Below are 20,111 nucleotides of genomic sequence, written 5' to 3'. Positions count from 1 at the left end.
ATATGATGGACTGACTGAGATGAGAAAAGCTGGTATGAACTCGACCTCTCTTGTTTTTGTAAATATGATTAGTTCATCGTTTCTGATTCAGCCTATTATGAATAAATATGAGATCATAGTTTCTTGTTCCATGCTTGATTAGCTAGGAGCTTATAATGGTTTACCTTGCGTGCCAACATGCTATTAAAATGGTTGTGATGTGGTATGATAGGGTGGTATCCTCTTTTGAACGATTCGAGTGGCTTGACTTGGCACATGTTCACGCATGTAGTTGAAACAAAATCAACATAGCCTCCATGATATTTATGTTCATGGTGCATTATATCCTACTCATGCTTGCATTCAGTGTTGATTAATTTTAATGCATGTTCATGACTGTTGTTGCTCTCTAGATGGTCGCTTCCCAGTCTTTTTCTAGCCTTCACCTGTACTAAGCGGGAATACTGGTTGTGCATCCAATCCATTAAACCCCAAAGTTATTCCATATGAGTCCACCATACCTACCTATATATGGTATCTACCTGCCGTTCCAAGTAAATTTGTATGTGCCAAACTCTAAACCTTCAATTAAATATCCTGTTTTGTATGAGCGAATAGCTCATGTATCAACTAGGGTTGTCCGTATCTTCCATGTTAGCCGGATTATTCTCAAGAGGAGTGGACTCCGCTCCTCACCCACGAGAAAATGGCTGATCACCGGGATGCCCAGTCCCAAGCTTTATGCAAATTAAATCAAAATAATTGCAAACAAAACTCCCCCTGGGATTCTTGTTAGTTGGAGGCACTCGTTGTTTCGAGCAAGCCATTGATTGATGTTTGTTGGTGGAGGGGGAGTATAAACTTTACCATTCTGTTTGGGAACTGCCTATAATGTGTGTAGCATGGAAGATATTGCCATCTCTTGGTTGTTATGTTGACAATGAAAGTATACCGCTCAAAATATTATTCACCTCTATTTCAAAACCGAGCTCTGGCACCTCTACAAATCCCTGCTTCCCTCTGTGAAGGGCCTATCTATTTACTTTTATGTTGAGTCATCATACTCTTATTAAAAATTACTAGCTGGAGAGCACAACTTGTCGTGGAGTTGACACGGCAGATGTCCTAGAGCAAGGACTTAGTCATAGGGCCATCGCACTAGGAAGCATCACTACTAGGAAAAGGGCTACTAATGGCGCACCAGTTTTGCCTACTAATGGCGCATCACTGGTGCGCCATTAGTATCTGGTATACTAATGGCACACCACTGGTGCACCATTAGTATAGGCCACGGTGCGCCATTAGTATAGGCCACTAGTGCGCCATTAGTATAGGCCACTGGTGCGCCATTAGTATTTTTGAATTTTGAAGGCGGGAAAATAGTAGTGGTGCATCGTCTAACCCCACTGTGCACCATTGCTATTTTTGAATTTTGAATTTGGATCTGGATCGTGATTTTTTTGCCCATTTTTTGCTCGTTTTTTGGCACGATATTATTTCAAATTTTGTTCCTGTTTTTGGATCTTGTATGTTCTTTTGCCGTGTTCTTTTGCCGGAGAGGAGGAGGAGGTCACCGGAGAGGCGCTCGCCTACATCGCCGGAGAGGAGGAGGAGGTCGCCGGAGAGGAGTTCACCGGAGCATCGGAGAGGAGGAAGGAGAAACCATGAGGGGATGGGAGGAGAGGAGGGAGGAGGAGCCCACCGGAGAGGTGGGAGGAGGACCTCACCGGAGAGGAGGGAGGAGGAGCTCACCGGAGAGGAGGGAGGAGAAACCGTGAGGGGAGGAGAGGGGAGGAGAGGAGGGAGGATGAGGTCGCCGGAGAGGAGGAGGAGGAGGTCGCCGGAGAGGAGGAGCAGGAGGTCGCCGGAGAGGAGGAGGAGGAGGTCACCGGAGAGGAGGAGGGTAGTATGGTGGAGGAGAGAAGGGAAGATGGAGTGGAGGAGAGGACGAGATGGAGTGGAGGAGAGGTGGAGTGGAGGAGAAGAATGAAGAGGTAAGGAGGAGAGGACCATGCCCAGCCATATATACGTCATAGTAATGGCGCACCGCGGGCAGGTGCGCCATTACTAACTTTTTTTATTTTTTTGATTTATTTTGAATTTTGAAGGCGGGAAGATACTAATGGCGCACCATGGGCAGGTGCGCCATTAGTAACTTTTTTTATTTTTTTGACTTTTTTGCCTCTCCAGATCTTAAAATCCCCGTAACTTTTTCTGTTAGGTTTTTGAGTATTTTGAAAATGTTTAACGGGGTTCCCCCCGTTAAATTCGGATGTAACTTTTCGAGTAGATGATTTTTCATATAAAAACTTTTTCATCCGAGTTCGTAAGCAAAAGTTATGCCCATTTTACAAATTCTCGAGAGATTTCTCAAATAAAGTCGAAATTCATATTTGTAAATTTTCACAACAACTAGACCACATATCACATGGGAAACTTATTTTCTTTTATTTTTTTTGACATTTCCATCATTTTTTTATTTTTTTAAACTGAAAAGGCGGTCCACGGGGGGGGGGGGGGGGGAGGGGGTGCATTCGTTGGAAGTGGTGGCCAAGTTACTAATGGCGCACCGTGGCATGGTGCGCCATTACTAGTTCAACTAGTAATGGTGCACCACTCCCACGGTGCGCCATTAGTAGTTTTGAAAAAAATTAATTTTTTTTACTAATGGCGCACCGTGGATGTGTTGCGCCATTAGTATTTGCACACTAATTGCGCACCAACACATGGTGCGCCATTAGTATGTAGTAATGGCGCACCACATGTACAGTGCGCCATTAGTGTCCATATTGGCTATAGCTGTTTTTGTAGTAGTGCATAAAGGGGTTAATCGGGACAAGGGACACACAAGAGAGTTTTTATACTAGTTCGACCCCTTACGATCAAGGTAAAAGCCTACGTCTAGTTGGGATTGGTATTGCTTGATGCTTCGATCTCCAAGGGGCTCAACTCGCCGGCTTGGTTATCGATTTGGTTGTTTCTTGCCCTAAACCGCCACTGGGTCGTCCCCTTATATACATGGGTTGACGCCTGGTGGCCTATAGAGTCCCGACCGGCTCATAATCGTGTCCGACTCGATGACTTCCTTTACATGCCTTTCTTTACATCTTGTTCCTTACATACTGCGGTTTACAATATCAGGCCTTAAGTCGGCCCCAGGCCTTTGGGCCTTCTATACGTTTAGTAAACTATCATCTTGATTGTTTATTGGGCTTCTTATGTAACTCGCCATTAGGGCTGACCCGGCCCCTCCTGGGCGGGTCATACTGGTAGTAATATCCCCAACATTAGGCCCCAGGTTGACTTTGAACTTTGTTCTTTGTCAATCTTCAATACTTAGATGGAATCCATCCTCTGTCTGAAAACTTCTGTAACCCGCCGTGACATCATCTTCTGAAAACACAAAAAACTTTCATGACGTCATCTTCCAACGGATCTTTTATTTATTTTAATGCCTTCCGAGAATCGAGGCATCCGTTTAGTTGGATAATCATTATTCGGGTCTGCTTGATTTTCGCGCCTTCATGTTCGCGTACTCCCTTATAAATAGGTACGACCTAGGTCTTTTTCATTCTCCCCCTTCGGTCGTCTTCCTCCTCTCACTGTTTCGCTGCTGCTCAAGCTCTGCCGCCGCCGCAGATCTCCTCGTCGTCTCCACCTCAGGCCGCTGCATCGACCTGATTTGACCAGAGAAACGCGACGAACCTCCGCAGTAGCTGCATCTGTAAGTCCCTTTCCTTCTTTGCCTTAGATCTGCATTATGGCTTCTCGAGTTCGTAGGTGTTCGTCGCCGCCTGTTATAGATTCTTGATAGATTTCACCTCCGATGCCCTTTCCTGATCGTTAGATAGTGTAGAACTGCTGCGGTAGCTGTTTTGGATTCATTTTTTATAGCAGTAGATCCCTTTTTCCTGTAGAGATGCTTTGTTAGCTAATAAACTCATCTGTACTGGACTTTTAGGTCTAGAATATTTTCTTTTTGGGAGAGCCATTTTATCCAAAATAATAATGGTAGCTTGGTGAAACTTGTTTATGCCAACACTTAGCTGAATCTGCTTTCTGAGAAAGTCTGTAGTCATGGCGGCTTACTACTCCATCTTTCTTTTCCTTATATGTCATTAGCCCTTAGTTTAAGCCGCCATTACTTGTTTTACAACTTCAACCTTTAACTGTTAATTTTGCCGTAAATTGAACAGGTATGTTATTTTTCCTTTTTCAGTCCCTTGCACGTCATGCCATCGAAGACACCCACCATCTGCAATTGGTTCCCCTCAACCATAACTGAGGAGCGTTTAAAAGAGCTCTTCCTCATTGGGTTTCTGCCCTCAAGAAGCATCATGTCTTATCGTGCTCCTGGCCCGGAAGAAGAACGACCCAATCCAAAAGACGGGGAAGTGATCGTCTTTACTGACAACATGAACCGGGGCTTCTCACTGCCCGGTTCAAAGCTTTTCAGAGAAGTTATTCACTTTTTCAAACTCCATCCTCAGGATATTGGGCCCAATTCCATATCCAATATTTGTAACTTCCAAGTGCTCTGTGAGGTATATCTTCAGCAAGAGCCGACTGTGGACCTATTTAGAGAGTACTTCTACCTGAACCGGCAGAACGAGTGCACCAATGGCCTTAGCTTAGAGCTTGGAGGCATCTCAATTCAGCGTCGGTAGGGTGTTGTCTTCCCTCTCATAGTTTTACCAAGTCACCCAAAGGACTGGAACCAAACTTGGTTTTACTGTCAGGACATCTCACCCGCCAACGAGAATCCACTGCCGGGTTACCGCCCCGATCGTCTTGACTCCAAGTCCGCCCTGCCAGATAAACTTACTGTTGCTGAACGCAAGAGGCTGCTTCCATCTATCAAAAGAATCAACGGTTTGTTGGGGAATGGTTTAAGCGGAGTCGATCTAACCCGCTCCTGGATCTCATGGCGGATTATTCCATTAAGCCGTCGTTCAAAATTGATGTATGAATATGGTGGAGACCCGGAAGACTCTCTCCGTCATACCCCGGTTCAACTAACCAAGGAAGACATTGTCGCAGTGTCAAACGTTCTGGTGAATGCGAAGTATGAAGATTGCAGTGTTGTTGGGTTAAATCCGTTTTGTAAATTTAACCCGGTACCAGAAGTAAGGATATTCTGATCTTTTTTCCTTTGTATTTTGTCCAGCTGTATTGTTTATCACTAATCCTTCCTCTTGTCTTTGTAGGCCAACTCTGACTTTTGGAAAGTGAAATATGATCACGAAGCTGCCAAGAAGGTGAAACTCGCCGCCATGAACGCCAAGAAATCGACCCGGAGATTGAAGAAGAAAACTAAAACCACTGTTGTAGATTTAATGAAACTTGATGACACGTCTGACTCGGAGGTAGACCTTGATTCCCTTGGCCAATTTTTTAACAATCTTATTGACAATGATTCTTACCAGGATGACACTAGGGCCAGTCAGGCCGGGGAAGCAGAGGTAACTATCATTTCCTCCGACTCAGAGCCCTTACCAAGACACAAAGTTCGACGAGTGATACGTAAAGTAAGGTTTTCTAACCCCTTTGCTCACTTGGATCCCAACTTTCATTTGAAAAAGCAGCAACATGAAAGCCGCCGTGAAGTTGGGATTGAAGATGAACCGGCTGTCATCCTTCAACAAACCCCTCGGAAACGCCCGAACGAGGTTTACTTATTATTGTCCTTAACTCGTTTTAATGAATCCCGCTCCTTGTATTTCTTTTAACTCTTTTATTTTACCTTTTCAGGAGGTGTCTCGGTCCTCAGGCGACCCATCACAAACACAATTTTCGGCTTTCAAGACTGCTCCTGGGTAATCAGAAATCCTCTTTTCTTCCGGGTTGCTCAATTGTATCTTGATGCTGACAATCCTGCAATATTTTTTCCTTAGCGGCCAGGCTAAATCCAAGAAGGCGAAGGCAGCAAAACCAGTGGAAGACCCACCAGTGCTAGCATCTGACCCGGCTAGGCCGCCTTCTCCATTAACTGACACCCCAGAAGACCCGCCTATTGTCAATTAAGCAAATCCTCCGGAGCCGTCCCTTGACGAAGCCACTATGAATCCTTCTATAGCTGGACCGTCAAGCTCAATCGACCCGCCGTCTCCACGTGCTCAAGATGTTCAAATTACTGGGAGCCGCTTTGTTGAGCCGGGGAACCCAACGGTGTTGGCTCGGTGCACAGCAAAGCAAGAAGCATTGGAGAGGCAGAAGGTTCGCTTTGATGTTGCCAACTATGACCGTCTCAATGCGAGTGATATCTTATCATGTTATCTCAGTCATGTACACTCCAGTCGTGAGTCTGAGATCGAGATGGTCAAGCAGCTTCAATTGAAGTATGAGGTATGTTGTTTTCGGTTTACTAATATTCCTTCAGCCCCCAAGTCTTCAGATTATGAGAGAAACGGAATAACCTGTAGACTTAAAGAACAGGCCGAGACTTTTACCTCTGAATCTTTGCCTGATATTGATCGAAACAAAAACTTCACCTATAGTCCCCAAGGATCGATTTATTTTGATCATCAATGAATCGGTACTTAGAAAAACCTCTTCAAAGTACTTAACACTCCGGTTTAACCTTGATAAACTTGCTGAACTGCGTACATTAGCCCCCAAGTGCCAAGTGTTGTTACTTTGTAAGGGACTTAGGACTTTAAATATGTTTGCAGAGTCGTAAAAATTTGATTTGGCATACATTAGCCCCCAAGTGTCAAGTGGTTTACTCGTAAAGTACTTTCAGACTTGAATCTTGAATTTGGATATTTGAATTTAAAACGAAGTCTTGACTTATCTGAACATTTCAAGAATGCCTTGTCTGAATTGAACTCTCAATTGTCGGACGCAAAGACCCGGCTAGCAAGTCAGGAGTCCGAAATCAAATGTTCCACTTCCAAACTACAAATGAGCCTTTCTGCAACGGAAAATTTGAAGACCAGCTTTGCTACCAAGGAGAAGGCTTGGGAAAATGAGAAAACACTTCTGACCCGATGAGCTGAGACAGCCGAAACAGCTCTAAAAGAAATTTCAACAGAGTGAACAGTTTAAAGGGCCGGGTGTCTTAGATGGTCGCTGCTATCTTTGGTAAGCTGCCTGATTTGACCTTTCGTATATTTTTTGCCAAACCGGAGTATAATCCGCCAACTTACTCTGTTAAAAATATATGCAGGTCCGTGAAGTAAAAATATGAGCCAAGACCCGTTGATTAAACTGAAGGCAGTATACACCTTGGTTGAACAATTGTATATTGGTGCACAACAGGCTCTGGCCGCTATCTCTCCTGCAAATCAAGGACCCAACCGGCTCAGCGATGTCCTGAAGAAGCTGTCCATCCTTCCTGCCAGATTCCAAGAAGTAAAACGCTCCTACGCGCGAGCCGGAGCTTTGACTTCCCTAAGCCGCTCCAAGGCTTGGGTGCCAGACCTAGACCCGGCGGACGTAGCAAGAGGTTACCCTACTGTGAAGGAGGACGGGTCTCCATTTGATCAGGATGATTTTATAGTGTGCGTACGCGAAGTCCGGCCTCAGGCGACTAGTCTTGGAAATGACACCAATGTTGACAAGTACCAGCCGGGTTTTGATAGTGAAAATAAGAAGATGGCCACTCCTTCATACAAAGTAGCAGATCTGATCCCACCAGTGCGAGAAGATACCTTTGCCCCGGAAATTGACCCGGTCGGCCTGATTGACGACGAAGCCGAATTTGTCGCCATGAACGGCTTTGGTTGGTCAAAATCCAACTTCCAACAAATAGAAGGTGATGAACCGGCGAGGGAGGGACGATGATCATCTTCATGGGCTTATAAAGCCTTGTAATAACTTAGTTGCTAAAACACTGCATGTTTGCTTATGCCATCGCGCATAAAATACTTCTATGTGAATCTGCTTCCAGATGTCAATGTATGCATCGTTTAATGTTTGTCTCTGCAATGTTTGAACTCTGTTCCTGTGAATACAAAGAAAAATACTGGCAAGGTGGTTTAGAACCAAACGGGCTTAAACACCTAAATTACAGCCAATATATTTACCTCAATAAAAAGCAGAGACAAATATAAAGAAAGGATAAGGGTTAATACTAACTCTTGAGTTAACACAGGGGGTAAGCGCGTATAAGTAAGAACCACACCTTGTCCTTATTGATCCTTAGATCGCCAGTTTCAATAATCCGGGTGGTGAACTTTGGATCCTTGAGCCACCGGCTTGAATAACCCGGGCGGCGGTGTTGTCCAATAATTGAGCCGGTGAAGAAAAACAGGCTATCTTATTTGTAATATTGAAACAACAAAAGCTAAAAGGCAAGCAACAGATAATAAACATAATTTTAACTCTGTATTCAAAAGGCTGGGGGTTTCTGATTCGAATACGATCAGTAAACCGGACCAAAGGGGTTAAGCTAAGGTTCGAATACGACCATATAGCCCCTAGTGGCTTTGGTGTTGCGCCGATTAAGAGGGTACCGACATCTATGTTCTCTTTGGTTCGAATACGACCTATGTTTGAACAGGAAGCCCCAAATGACCTTGAGAGGTTTTAACGACCCTGATTCGAATGCGATCGAAGTCGGACTCAAAAGGGGTTAAGCTATGATTCGAATACGATCAAGACGCCCCCGAGTGAGTTTGGCCTTGAGCCGATCAAGAGGGTTACGACAGCTATGTTCTCTTTGGTTCGAATACGACCTATGTTTGAACAGGAAGCCTCCAACTGACCTTGAGATTTGCAGCTAGATTCGGATACAATCATAAGCTGGACCAAAAAGGTTAAACTTGATTCAAATATGACCAGCTCCTTAATAGTCATTTGTAAGTAAGAAATAATAAAGATGTATAATCTGTGAAAAGAAAAGAGACCGATGGTCTTACTTTATTGCTTATCATAGTGTATACAACGTGAACGTATGTACATGTTGAGAGCCGGTGGCTCAGGTGTAATATGGCTGAAGTTGAGCAATGTTCCATGGCCGGCGGGTCTCCTCTTCCGACTTACGTGAGTCTGCATGCTCTCAAACGTCAATGAGGTAGTATGACCCATTGTTTAAATTTTTACTGACCACAAAGGGTCCTTCCCAAGGTGGGGATAACTTGTGTGCATCTGAAAGTTCCTTGATGAGCCGGAGCACCAAGTCGCCTTCCTGAAAAGTCCTGGACTTAACCCGGCGGCTATGATAACGACGCATGTCCTATTGATAAATTGCTGACCACGCCACTGCTAAGTCTCTTTCTTCATCCAACAAGTCAAGCGCATCATGTGTGGCTTTTTCATTGTTAGCTTCAACATAAGCCGCCACACGGGGCGAGTCATGACGGATGTCACTAGGCAATACTGCTTCTGCTCCATAAACCATGAAGAAGGGTGTGTAACCCGTGGACCTGTTGGGCGTAGTATTGATACTCCATAACACTGAGGGTAACTCCTCTACCCAAAAACCCGGCGTTCGCTGTAAAGGAACCATAAGCCGGGGTTTTAGCCCTTTCAGAATTTCCTGATTGGCTCTCTCAGCTTGACCATTGGATTGAGGATGAGCTAGAGAAGAAACATCAAGCCGGATGTGCTCTCGCTGACAAAACTCTTCCATAGCCCCTTGGGACAGATTAGTGCCATTGTCTGTGATAATACTGTGTGGAAAACCGAAACGGAAGATTACTTCTTTCATGAACTGAACCGTCGTGGCTGCATCACACTTACTCATAGGCTCCACCTCAACCCACTTGGTGAACTTATCACCTGCCACCAACAGATGTGTATTTTTATCCTTAGACCTTTTGAAAGGTTCCACCATGTCAGGCCCCCAGACCGCAAACGGCCAAGTGATTGGAATCATCCGGAGCTCTTGAGCCGGCACATGCGCTCGTCATGCAAATTTTTGACATCCATCACATGTACTGACCAGATCTTCTGCATCAGCGTGAGCCGTCAACCAGTAAAAACCGTGACGAAACGCCTTGGCTACCAAAGATTTTGACCCGGCATGATGACCACAATCGCCTTCATGGATCTCACGAAGGATTTCTTGACCTTCTTCGGGGGAAACACACCGTTGAAATGCTTCGAAAACACTGCGATGAAATAACTCTCCATCAGAAATCGTCATGGACTTAGATCGCCAGGTTATCTACCGAGCCAGGGTCTCATCCGCTGGCAACTCTCCCCGGGTCATGTAAGCCAAGAACGGCACCGTCCAATCTGGGATGACATGAAGAGCAGCTACCAACTGCGCCTCCGGGTCAGGAATAGCTAAATCTTCTTCTATGGGAAACATGACAGAGGCGTTATGCAAAACATCCAAAAAGGTGTTGGGTGGAACCAGCTTACGCTGAGACCCCAGTCGGCTTAAATCATCAGCTGCTTCGTTCTTTCGATGGTCAATGTGTTCCACCTGATAACCTTTAAAATATCCTGCAACAGCATCGACCTCTCGGCGATAAGCCACCATGAGCCACCAGATCTTCGTCATGGTCTTTGTTCTTTGGAATCCCACTTGCCAGATACCTGTTGAGCCACCAGATCTGAGTCACCAAGACATCTGACCCAGCTCAAGCTCATCTCCTTTGCCACTCGAAAACCATGGAGCAAGGCTTCATACTCTGCTGCGTTGTTAGTTCATGGAAACATCAATCGTAACACATAACAAAAAATTTCACCTCGTGGGGATGTTAACACGACTCCAGCCCCCGAGCCTTCCAATTGCCTGGATCCATCAAAATGAATAGTCCAATATGTGTTATCCGGCTTCTCTTCTGGCATCTGCATCTCTGTCCAGTTATTGATGAAGTCAACCAGGGCTTGAGACTTAATTGCAGTACATGGAACATACTTCAACCCATGAGACCCAAGCTCAATTGCCCACTTGGCGACTCGCCCCGTGGCTTCTCTGTTTTGAATAATGTCTCCGAAAGGAGCAGAGCTAACCACAGTGATTGGATGTCCCTGAAAGTAATGCTTAAGCTTCCGGCTCACCATGAACACCCCATAAACAAGCTTCTGCCAATGTGGATATCATTGCTTAGACTCAATTAGCACTTCACTGACATAATAAACCGGCCGCTGAACCGGATGCTCTTTGCCAGCCTCCTTCCGCTCTACCACAATAGCCACACTAACAGCCTGTGAGTTGGCAGCCACATATAACAATAGCGGCTCTTTCTCAATTGGAGCATCCAGGACCGGCGGCTCAGCCAGTTGTGCCTTCAGATCCTCGAAAGCAGCGTTCGCAGAATCACTCCAAACAAAAAACATCCGTTTTCTTCATCAACTGATTCAGAGGCATAGCCTTTTCCCCTAACCGGCTTATGAACCGGCTCAAAGCAGCCACACGACCCGCCAGTCGCTGAACATCATTGACGTATGTTGGTTTGGCTAGCGATGTAATTGCCTTGATTTTCTCCGGGTTAGCTTCAATACCTCGATTAGACACCAAAAAATCCAAGAGCTTGCCGGCTGGCACTCCAAAAACACACTTGGCCAAGTTAAGCATCATTTTGTAAACCCGAAGATTATCAAAAGTCTCTTTCAAGTCTTGGACCAAGGTTTCCTCTTCCCTCGATTTCACCACTATATCATCCACATAGGCATGAACATTGCGCCCAATTTGATCGTGAAGACAGTTCTGCACACACCGCTGGAAAGTCGCCTGGGCACTCTTAAGCGCAAAAGGCATAGACACATAGCAGAAAGCTCCAAAAGGAGTTATAAAAGTTGTCTTCTCTTGATCCTTGACTGCCATCTTAATCTGATGATAACCGGAATAAGCATCTAAAAAACTCAAGCGTGCGCAACCCGCCGTAGCATCAATGATTTGATCTATACGGGGAAGAGCAAAAGGATCAGCCGGGCAAGCCTTGTTCAGATCTGTGTAATCCACACACATACACCAGGTGCCATTCTTTTTTAGTACAAGCACTGGGTTAGCTAACCATTCGGGGTGAAAGACCTCCATAATGAACCCGGCTGCCAAGAGTCGGGCCACCTCTTCCCCAATGGCCTTGCGCCTTTCTTCATTGAACCATCGGAGAAATTGTTTGACAGGTTTGAACTTTGGATCGATATTAAGAGTGTGCTCAGCGAGTTCCCTCGGGAAACCCATCATGTCTGAATGTTTCCATGCAAAGATGTCCCGGTTCTCACGGATGAACTCAATGAGCGCGCTTTCCTATTTCGGATCCAAGTTTGCGCTGATGATGAATTGTTTTAATGAGTCGCCAGGTACAAAGTCAACCATCTTGTTGTCATCAGCTGATTTGAATTTCAACTCCGGCTCATGCTCTATTGTCGGTTTCTTTAATGATGTCATGTCTGCCGGGTCAACATGATCCTTGTAGAATTTTAACTCCTCTATTGCACAAACAGATTCAGCATAGGCAGCATCACCTTCTTCACATTCCAAGGCTATCTTCCGGCTCCAATGTACTGTAATGGTGCCCTTATGACCCGGCATCTTGAGCCGCAAATATACGTAACACGGCCGATCCATGAACTTGGCATAAGCCGGTCGCCCAAACAGAGCATGATATGGGCTCTTGATCTTAACCACCTCGAATGTTAATTTCTCCGCTCTGGAATCATACTCATCCCCAAAGGCTACTTCTAGCTCAATCTTACCAACTGGGTATGCCGACTTACTAGGTACCACCCTTTGAAAAATAGTGTTGGATTGTTTAAGATTCTTATCCGTCAATCCCATCCGGCGGAATGTCTCATAGTAGAGGATGTTGATGTTGCTGCCCCCATCCATGAGTACCTTAGTAAACCTGTATCCACCAACCTGAGGTGCAACTACCAAAGCCAAGTGACCCGGATTATCAACCCGGGGCGGGTGATCCTCTCTTCTCCACACAATAGGCTTCTCAGACCAACGTAGATAACGTGGAATTGCCGGCTCAACGGCATTGACGGCCCTCTTGTGAAGCTTCTGGTCCCTCTTACATAAACTGGTAGTAAATACATGATACTGTCCACTACTCAACTGCTTCAGGTTGCTCTGATAGCCAGATTGCTGCTGCTGATTCCCTTGGCCGGATTGCTGATTATATCCTCCTTGGTGACCAGGATGACCTTGACCGTGAAAACCTCCGCCACTTAAACCGGCGCCCGGGCCATGAAAGCAGCCGCCACCTGAACCGCCACCTGGGCCGTGACCCCCATCAAACATGTTTGAATTTTGAATGCCTTCATGATCTTTCAGTCCTTCCACAAGTAGGTGGCCGGCTTCTCACGGGTGTCGTGTTTCGGACAAGGTTCATTCAACAGTTGCTCAACGATAGGGCCTGATCCGCCCGATCATGGGGGTTGTCTGCCCTTGCGCCGCTGATTACCACCCTGTGCATTAGTATTAGCAACAAACTCATCAGCCTTACATTTATTACCTCCCTGATTCGCCGGGTTATGCTGGTGACCCTTGCCGTTGCCGTTCTTCTTTCCCTTCGTTGCCTTTTCTTTGTCAGACACTGGGTCCTTGGTGGTATCAGAATCAGCATACTTGACAAGATCCGCCATAAACGTTCCCATGTCATTACAGTCACGTTTAAGCCGCCCCAGCTTCTTCTTCAGAGGTTCAAAATGACAATTTTTCTCCAACATCAAAACTGCTGAGCCGGCATTCATCTTATCAGATGAATGTATTATCTCCTTGACCCGGCGCACCCAATGGGTTGTAGATTCACCATCCTCTTGCTTGCAATTGGTCAGATCCACAACCGACATTGGCTGCTTACACGTGTCCTTAAACACTAGTAGAAAAAGGGTCAAACGTGAAGCACATTAGTGCCGGTTTGAATTTGAACCAGCACTAATGTGTGCATTAGTGCCGGTTCCAACGGCTAGCCGGCTGCTCTCATTAGTACCGGTTCATGGCAAACCTTTAGCACCGGTTCGTGCCATGAACCGGTACTAAAGTGAGTGGTGGCAGGATGTTGTCAGTCCGGGGCCCCTCCAGCACCTTTAGTACCGGGTCGTATCACGAACCGGTACTAAGGTCGTCCTACATAGACACACATTTTGCCCAAAATTTGTCAAGATTTGAAGGCCCCCATCCATTCAAATGATCACAAAGGTTAGCAACTTTTTCCTTTCATCTCTCATTGCTAGATTAGCTCGTGTAATGCTTTATATAGTGATTGATTTTTGAGTTTTGTAATTTGGGAGGAATTATATATATGTGCTAGTATTTGATTTATATGCAATTTGAGGTCAAAAATAACACTTAGTTTGCATATGTAGGTGTGGTTTACTTAGTACCTTCTAAATCTCCGTCGTAACCACCGTCGATCGCTCGCAACGTCGCGTCGCCGGCACCACCTTGTGGTGAGCCTCTTGTTCATGAAGTTTTATATATAAAAATAGTTGTTTGTGTGATTTGGATATATAGTTACTCGTATAATTATCTTACCCATACGTTGTTTGTTATACATAGTGCCATGGTTTTGATATCCGTCCCCGTCGGCCCTCATCCGGGTTATGATTCGGATGTGGTATATTCTCTTTTAAAACAATTCATTGCATTTCGTGTTTATGACAAATTATGCCCATCAAGTTAACATAGATATTTGTATGTAGGAGGTAGTCGAACCGGAAATTCCAACCGACCCTATTGTCGAGAGGTTAAATTTAGTTGAAAGAGAAAACAAGGATTTGAAGGAAAAATTGAAAAGAATTGAGGGGGAGAAGATGGAATTGGAGTTGCATGTTGCCGATGTCATCGATGATCACAAGATTAAGATGGATAAAATGCGCTTAAAGATTAGAAAGATTAGAAAATATGCCATTCATAGTGAGGCTTGGTATCATTATGCTATTGGATCAATTGTTACCTTAGTTGGGATCTTGATCGCATTTGTTGTTGCATTTAAATTGTTTAGCTAGAGAGTTATTTGTTTGTTGCATTTAAGTGTTGTATGATCTTTATGTATGAACTTTATGTATTGTATTAATTTGATGTTTTCGGTGCTGTGTATTGAAGATGAGCCGGCAATGGATGTACGATGACCGATGCTCTCCCGAGTTCATTAATGGCGTGCGTACTTTTCTGCTTGCGGCTGAGGCAAACAAGTGAGCGGATGGTTTTATGCCTTGTCCATGTGCTGGCTGTAAGAATGGTCACAATTACTCTACGTCAAGAACCATTCACGTCCACCTGTTTGAGTCCGGTTTCATGTCCCACTATAATGTTTGGACCAAGCATGGAGAAAGAGGGGTTATGATGGAAGACAATGAAGAAGAAGAGGACGACGACGGCTATCCTGGCCATGGGTTCCATGAATACGATGATACAACAATGAGGGAAGAAGCTGAGCCGGTAATGCGGGAAGAAGGTGAGCCAGCAATGCGGGAAGAAGTTGAAGAAGAGGCATCGGATGAGCCCGTTGATGATCTAGGTCGGGCCATTGCCGATGCAAAGAGAAACTGCGCAAGTGATTTGGAGAAGAAGAAGTTGCAGTGCATGTTAGAGGATCACAAAAAATTGTTGTACCCGAATTGCGTAGGTGACAAGAAAAAGCTGGGCACCACACTGGAATTGCTGCAATGGAAGGAAGAGAATGGTGTATCTGACAAGGGATTTGGAAAGTTGCTGGTAATGATAAAGGATATGCTTCCAAAGGACAACGAATTGCCCGAGAGTACGTACAAAGCAAATAAGGCTATCTGCCCTCTAGGGTTAGAGGTGCAGAAGATACATGCATGCCCTAATGATTGCATCCTCTACCGCGATGAGTACGAGGATTTGAACACTTGCCCGGTATGCGGTGCATTAAGCTATAAGGTCAGCCGCGACGACCCTGGTGATGTCGAGGGCGAGCGCCCCAGGACGAAGATTCCTGCCAAGGTGATGTGGTATGCTCCTATAATACCACGGTTGAAACGTTTGTTCCAAAACAAAGAGCATGCCAAGGCGATGCGATGGCACAGAGAAGACCGTGAGAAAGATGGAAAGTTGAGAGTACCTGCTGACGGGTCGTAGTGGAGAAAAATCGAAAGAAAGTACGGGAAGGAGTTTGCAGATGACGCAAGGAACGTATGGTTTAGTCTAAGCGCAGATGGCGTTAATCCTTTTGGGGAGCAGAGCAGCAACCATAGCACCCGGCCTGTGACTCTATGTTTGTATAACCTTCCTCCTTGGTTGTGCATGAAGCGGAAGTTCATTATGATGCCAGTGCTCATCCAAGGCCCTAAGCAACCCGGCAACGACATTGATGTGTACCTAAGGCCATTAGTTGAAGAACTCTTACAACTGTGGAATGGAAAAGGTGTACATGCGTGGGATGAGCACATGGGGGAAGAATTTGACCTAAAGGCGTTGCTGTTCGTGACCATCAATGATTGGCCTGCTCTCAGTAACCTTTCAGGACAGACAAACAAGGGATACCGTGCATGCACGCACTGTTTGGACAATACCGACAGTATATATTTGGCTAATTGTAAGAAGAATGTGTACCTGGGACATCGTCGATTTCTTCCGAGCAGGCATCCCGTAAGAAAGAAAGGCAAGCATTTCAAAGGAGAGGCGGATCACCAGACGAAGCCTCGCCACCGTACTGGTGCTGATGTACATGATATGGTCAAGGATTTGAAGGTGGTCTTTGGAAAGGGTCCTGGTGGACAACCTGTTCCGAATGACCCTGACGGACGCGCACCCATGTGGAAGAAGAAATCTATATTTTGGGACCTGCCCTATTGGAAAGACCTAGAGGTCCGCTCCGCAATCGACGTGATGCACGTGACGAAGAATCTTTGTGTGACCCTGCTTGGCTTCTTGGGCGTGTATAGGAAGACAAAAGAAACACCTGAGGCACGGGAGGACCAGCAACGTATGCACGGAAAAGATGGCATACATCAGGGTCATGCAAGCTACGCTCTTACCAAAGAAGAGAAGGAAATCTTCTGTGAATGCCTGCTCAGTATTAAGGTACCGTCTGGCTTCTCGTCGAATATAAAGGGCATAATAAACATGGCAGAGAAAAAGTTCCAGAACCTAAAGTCTCATGACTGCCACGTGATTATGATGCAACTACTTCCGGTTGCATTGAGGGGGCTTCTACCGGAAAACGTTCGACTAGCCATTGTGAAGCTATGTGCATTTCTCAATGCAATCTCTCAGAAGGTAATCGATCCAGAAATCATACCAAGGTTAGAGAATGATTTGGTGCAATGTCTTGTCAGTTTCGAGTTGGTGTTCCCACCATCCTTCTTCAACATCATGACGCACGTCCTAGTTCACCTATGCGAAGAGATTAACATTTTGGGTCCTGTATTTCTACACAATATGTTCCCCTTTGAGAGGTTCATGGGAGTCTTAAAGAAATATGTTCATAACCGTGCTAGGCCAGAAGGAAGCATCTCTAAGGGCCATGAAAATGAGGAGGTCATTGAGTTTTGTATTGACTTTATTCCTGACCTTAAGCCGATTGGTGTTCCTGAATCGCGGCATAAGGGTAGACTGGATGGAAAAGGCACACTAGGAGGGGAACAAATAATATGTATGGACGGACATTCTCTCACTGAAGCACACTACACAGTTCTACAGAATTCTGCCTTGGTGGCTCCGTATATGGATGAACACAAGAATTTGCTACGCTCCAAACACCCGGAGTGGTCTGATGACTGGATTACACGTGAACAAACCAGGAGTTTCACCAGCTGGTTGCAGACAGTACCATGCATGACACCTCTATTGAAGATGACATGTACTTGCTGTCCCAGTTACCATCTTTGAATATAATGACTTTCAAAGGGTACGAGATAAATGGTAATACATTTTACACGATCGCCCAAGATAAGAAGAGCACCAACCAAAATAGTGGTGTCCGCTTTGATGCAGAAACCAAGACAGGAAAGGAAACATATTATGGTTATATACAGGACATATGGGAACTTGACTATCGGCGTGGTTTGAAGGTCCCTTTGTTTCGGTGCAAATGGGTCAATATGACACGAGGCGGGGTAACGGAAGACCCACAGTACGGAATGACAACAGTGGATCTCAACAATCTTGCGTATGCAGACGAACCATTCGTCCTAGCCAATGATGTGGCACAGGTTTTCTATGTGAAGGACATGTCTACCAAGCCAAGAAAAAGAAAAGATAAGGAAGCGAATGCATCGTACGATGAGCCAAAGGGGCACATAGTTGTTTCTGGGAAGAGAAACGTCATAGGAGTGGATGACAAGACAGACATGTCAGAAGATTATGAAAAGTTTGATGAAATTGCTCCATTCACAGTGAATATTGTCCCGAGCATCCCGTTAAATGATGAAGATTTTCCATGGTTACGGCGCAAAGGGACACACGCGAAGAAAAAGTTTCACACCCAAAGATCTGGGATGTGATCGGCTTCACTATCATCACTTTCTTCTGTGTTTCACACCCAGGAGGGAATCTCTGTAATAGTTAGGGTAGTTATGTGTTTTGGCATTTGAAACGCGAAGAAATTTTATGTGCAAACAAATTCTTTCATGCCTTTACTGATTTTTAAAGTTAAGTTATTCACAAACTAGTGATTCACACTAATTTCAAATAATTCAAAATTTAAACTATTCAAATTTGAAAACTACGGGCACTAACAGAAAATTTGTAATTTTTTGTACCTAAAGCAAAAATATTCACAAAGAAACTCTAAATACACAAAAAAACAACTCAAAAATAAATAAAGCAAAAAAATAATAAAAAAGCCCGCCTATTGGGCCAGAGTGGCCTGCATACGACTAGAAACCCAACCTATTGTTGGGCCAGGATGCAGGCCCGCAAAGGCCCAGTAGGCCCACAGGGCAGCACAGAACATGTAGGCCCAGTAGGCCTGCTTTGGAGAGGTGCTCAAGAGAGCTATCGCACGGGGGGTTATAAACCAGTGCGGACGCCCCTCGGCTAGCGAGGTGGGACTAAACTTGCCGCACCGCACCTGCCCCAGCGCACCCCCTTTAGTACCGGGTGGTGGCACCAACCGGTACTAAAGGGGGGGCCTTTAGTACCGGTTGGAGCCACCACCCGCTACTAAAGGGGGTGCGTTTCCCGCCGCTTGGCCTGGCCAAAACAGGCCTTTAGTACCGGTTGGTGGCTCCAACCGGTACTAAAGGTCCATCCTATATAACTACACACTTCAAAATTTTCAGTTTCTCATCTACTTCTTCTCCTCTGCCCCGTCGCCCGCCGCCCCCCTCTCCATATCCCTCATCGCCGCCTCGTCCCCGTCGTCGCCGCCCCGTCATCCCGTCCCCGTCGTCCCCGTCGTCACAGCCGCCCCGTCCCGGCCCGTCCCGCGTCGTCCCCGTCCCCTTCATCGCCGCCCCGTCCCCGTCGTCGCCGCCCCGACCCGTACGTCCCCGTCCCCGTCGTCGCCGTCCCGTCCCTGTCCCCGTCGTCGCCATCCCCGTCGTCGCCGCGCCCGTCGCCGTCCCCGTCGCCGCCCCCCGTCGCCTCTCGCCTCGCCGGTGAGCACGCACACACATACATTTTTTTAGTTTTTTAGTTATAGAAATAGTTATAAAAATGTTAGAAATTTTTCTTTTTTTAGTTATAGAAATAGTTAGTTATATAGCATTGTTAGAAATGTTAGAAGTGTTAGAAATTTTTCTGTTTTTTTGTTATAGACATAGTTATAAAAAAGTTAGAATTGTTAGACATTTTTCTGTTTTTTAGTTATAGAAATAGTTATAAAAAAGTTAGAAATTTTTCTGTTTTTTAGTTATAGAAATAGTTATAAAAAAGTTAGAAATTTTTCCTTTTTTTAGTTATGGAAATATTAGAAATGTTATACAAATGTTAGTTATATATATAGAAATGTTATAATTTTTTCTGTTTTTTCGTTATAGAAATATTAGAAATGTTATAGAAATGTTAGTTATATAGCATTGTTAGAAATGTTATAGGAATGTTAGTTATATAGAAATGTTAGAAATTTTAGTTATCAAAATCCAATCATTAAAAAAATGCTACTTTTTGCGGGCATATAGCTAGTATTTGTTCTCGACGATGCCCGGCCCGCATCCTCGCCGTTGACCCGTCCGCGACAACGTCCGGCTGACCCATGTCCGGGACTGGGCTCCGCTGGGCTGGCACTGGGAGGTGCTGCCTGGAGGGGCACGCCGCTTGATGAGGAACCCGGCCCCGGGTCCCGTCGTCGACCCTGATCTCGTTTGGTGGCGTT

This window comes from Triticum urartu, chromosome 4A (genome assembly GCF_056163025.1).
Source record: "Triticum urartu cultivar PI428250 chromosome 4A, HENAU_Tu73, whole genome shotgun sequence".
Taxonomy (NCBI): Eukaryota; Viridiplantae; Streptophyta; class Magnoliopsida; order Poales; family Poaceae; genus Triticum; species Triticum urartu.
Note: the sequence above shows the minus strand (reverse complement) of the source record.